General features: G+C 38.5%; 1 protein-coding gene across 1 annotated transcript in view; it reads right to left on the reverse strand.

The window, feature by feature from the left end:
* Positions 1-2,590: 2,590 nt before the first annotated feature.
* The window catches only part of AZI2 (5-azacytidine induced 2), a 15,507-nt gene continuing 14,240 nt past the window's right edge, over positions 2,591-3,857 (reverse strand). The window contains exon 7 of the mRNA XM_005423386.2: positions 2,591-3,857. This exon is cut by the window's right edge and continues 1,098 nt beyond it. The gene's annotated coding sequence lies outside the window, so the exon portion shown is untranslated.

The raw sequence follows: 3,857 nt of genomic DNA on the forward strand, positions 1-3,857 counted from the left end.
AATACACTTCTGGCCTTAATGTGATGTGCCCTAGCTTTGAATTCTTGGTTTCACACCTTTCATTTTCTTAGTATCTTGTGCATATCCTGTACTTGAATTGCATTTACATCTTTTATTTAAAGTTTAAATGAAAGAATGAGTACCATGACATGACAAACTCACACCACTGAATTAATTTTGGTTTTGGTTTTGGTTTTGTCTCAGTATTAAACCCTCCTTACTACTCAGGTTAACTGGAGGCAGCCCTGGATTCTAATCAGTGTAAGAAAACACAGCACAGGGGCCTATCTGTCCTCTTCAGAGCACTTGGCAGGCACCCAAGACACCCCCATTTTTCACTGGAGGCTGTATTAAAGGTCTCTTCAAACTCCTCAGGGGAGCCCCCTATAAATGGAAGATATGAAAGAGGGAGAAGGTATCAAAGACTTATTTAAAAGTTTGCCTTCAGAGAGTAAAACCCAAACTCAGAGGGAATCTGAGGGGCAGTTTGTAATGCACAGGGTTTTTAAAGAGGACTGGAACAGTGACTGCAGTCTGAGACAGCACCCAGAAATTAACCTGCAAGCCAGAAACCCATTCTGCTCCCCATTTAGTACAGCCATACTCCTCCTCAGGTAATTCCTGCAGGAAATTCCTCCATCCCGTTTACTCTGCTGATCTAAAAAGGGTCAAATACACTTGCAATGTAAGTGTTCCACCTAGTTAAAAATTGGTTCAGTAACAGTAAGCACCTGGGTGTTTCTTGCATGCTTCTCCCTATATCAAACAGCCATACTCAAACATGATCATCTTACCACTTTGATTACTGTATCTTAATGTTTGACTTGCTCTCTTCCATCTTAAAATACAATTAAAATAATTTTGCTGGACAGTTACCACACAGGGTAGTTTTTTTAATGGTCCAACTGCAACTCAGTTAAAATTAGTTTTACTGTTGATCATAAAAAAATAAAATGCTTTCATTGACTGCCCTATGTTCATACAATTGCAAGTAGTAACACCACTCTCCCTAAAGAAAGGGTCAAAAGCCTGAAAAAAAACCTCAAAAAATAATAAAACCTAAAAAAAATATTTAAAAAAACCTCAAACCCCCACATGCCCTTTTTTACACTTAGAGAATCAGGGAAATACCTTACACCTCTGCAACCACTGTCCTTCACAGGGCCTGTCTAGAGATCAGAAAACAATAGAGGTGTCAGTCAGGTGCCAGAGCTCTTCACTCTTCCTTTACCAGCCCACAGCATCATTAAAGCTGCAGTCGTCTCATCACAGGAGTGGCAGAGTCTGCTACAAGTTGGCTTTGGAAGAAAATTCAATCTGCTTTATCCCACCAGTATAGTTCATGTGATATACTTACATGGGCATGTGTTTCATTACTTGGAATGGGTATTGTTTTACTGTAACTCCACCATATGTCTTGTGCTGCTCTTGTCTTTTTTCAGCTGTAAAAATTGGACAATGCATCACAGCTAATTTGGGGGTTTGCTTTCTTCAATATGGATAGCTCACATCAACTGTACACCAATAAACTGGCAAGGAAACTTAAAACTATCAGATTTTAAAAATACTTAAAATTAACCAAACAGTGCAAGTTTACAGGTAAGTTATTAGAAGGTTCATCCAACTCACCAAATACCCAAATACATAATCATCAGGTTGCCATGTGATCATTAAAGCAACAACCTCCTCCTGCCCCAAAAGCTAGCTTTCATTTCTGTTAAATGGAGTTAGTGCTACCTTAAAAATTGTCAAATTGGTGAAGGTTTTAAAAAGTTCAAAGTTTGCATTCAAGTTAAAATTTTCTTGGGGTCGTTTAACATAATTAGAGAACTTTGGTCCTTACTATATGAAATTTTACAGTTTTATGTAACACCAGTGCACACTAACACCAGAACCCCATTATTACAGCTACTTCTCCATGTAATTTGCTATCACTGATGAAAAGATTTCACTTCTGAAAATGGAAAAAGCATTGTAAGCCACTAGTGGCGTGGATTTAAATGACTTTTCCATCTTCAGTCAAAATCTGATTGTAAGCTTCAGACCCAACAGATGCTTCACAAGCCAGCGAGCTCCCAAGTGACTCCAAGTCTGGGGACTTCCTCTTCAAATGTTACAGCCTGGACATGGCAGTGAGTGATTGGATTGGAAATGCTGCCTGCAGCAAACTCTGGCATCAGTCCCTCTTCTCCCTAGTTAGCAGCAGCACTCCTGAAGTCCCTCTTCAAACATTGCCTGGGAAGGAGCACAGAATATAAAACCAAGGGTCAAATGCAAAACCTGGAAATTCTCAGGCTCTGCACAGAGAGTCTTAATTTCATACAGGACAGGACAGGCTGACTGGGAACCTTTTGAAACAAGTAATCAAAGGTAACTAAATCCTTCCGCTTTCAACAGCCAGAAGGATAATTCTCCCAGAAGATACTGAAGCAGGCTACAGCAGATGGCTGATTTTTTCCTTGAGTCAAAGCAATGAACCTCAAATCTAATTGTTTGTATTTGGAATAACATTTATACACAATAAAGGAATTAAAACTTCAGCAAAAAATTTTGTGCCAAATATGGAAAGGAGATTTGTTAGTGAAACCAATTTCAAACAAAAATAAATTTATTTAATATCTTACACAGTAGAATTCCTTCATTGCACAAATCATATTAATGCCTGTTGAATATTACATTCCTTAATAAAAAAACCTCTGTAATACTGAGGTTGGGGACCTCAAAAGTAAACTACATTAGAACTAGATACCATATAGCTTATGCAGCCACATGAGAAATGTTTTCTTTGTTATTACATAGGTAGTTGGTTCTATCAGCTAAAGCCTAGTGACTTGGATTTGTTTTATGCATATTGGATTTTGTTCTATTACTTTCCAAGAGATTGTACTCCCCTGAGTCAGCTGTGTTCATTGGTCAGAATAAATTCCAGCATCTGACACCATTTCCATTAATCACAGACAAGCCACTATACGTGAGCAAGATAATAGAAAGATAAAAATATCTGGTGAATGGGAAACATTGTTTATGTATGCTGTTTGTACTACAGGAGAAGGTATCTGGAAGGCATTGTTTTTGCCTTTGATAGACAGAGTGAAAGATGGGCTCTGTCTGAAGTACTTACTGTGCAGGGGAAGGTGTCTGGAACCACACAGGTCACGTAGCACCCTCCTAACACTTCTACAGCCCATCATTACTATGGCTGTGCTACAGCCAGAGCTTCCCCATGTATTTGCAAGCCATCTTAAGATAATTAGCTACTAAACAGCTGTGAAATTAATTTTTATTACTTTGATGTTAAGCTGGATCTGTGAAGCTGAATACTTCACCCACCCACACATTTGTAAATAGCGTATTCAGTATTAAATATCTTCCTGCCCATTACAAGTTAGGTACCATGGATCTAAAATACAGTGCATTTTTCTTCCACTTTTTGAGCAGTCAAGACATTTCACTTCACCCTGTTGTATTAAGCCAGATATGAAGCAGAGAAGTTTACAAAAAAAAAAAAAGGCATAAATTATATTTGTCTAGAAACAGTTCACAGCCTTAAGAGGAAAAAAAATAATGAAAAAGTAGTGCCTAGACACCCATAATCTATAAAGCAGGTAGCTGGAATTCCAGTAGCTCTGGTTCTCAGTGGCATACTAAAGACACCACAAAAATACTTATTTTTGTATATCAACGATGCAACAACACCAAGTCCGATTAAATTAAGGCTTTGTTTCTTTAACAAAAGAAAAATTAGTAGCCTTCACCACCACAGGAATGAAGAGTCAGAGTTGTGGTGCTGTGCAAAGGAGGCACAATATGGAAAACTGCACTGTGAGCACGCTGGGTCTGTGGCAGCAGCGCTGCAG

Source organism: Geospiza fortis, unplaced genomic scaffold (assembly GCF_000277835.1).
Source record: "Geospiza fortis unplaced genomic scaffold, GeoFor_1.0 scaffold231, whole genome shotgun sequence".
Classification (NCBI taxonomy): Eukaryota; Metazoa; Chordata; class Aves; order Passeriformes; family Thraupidae; genus Geospiza; species Geospiza fortis.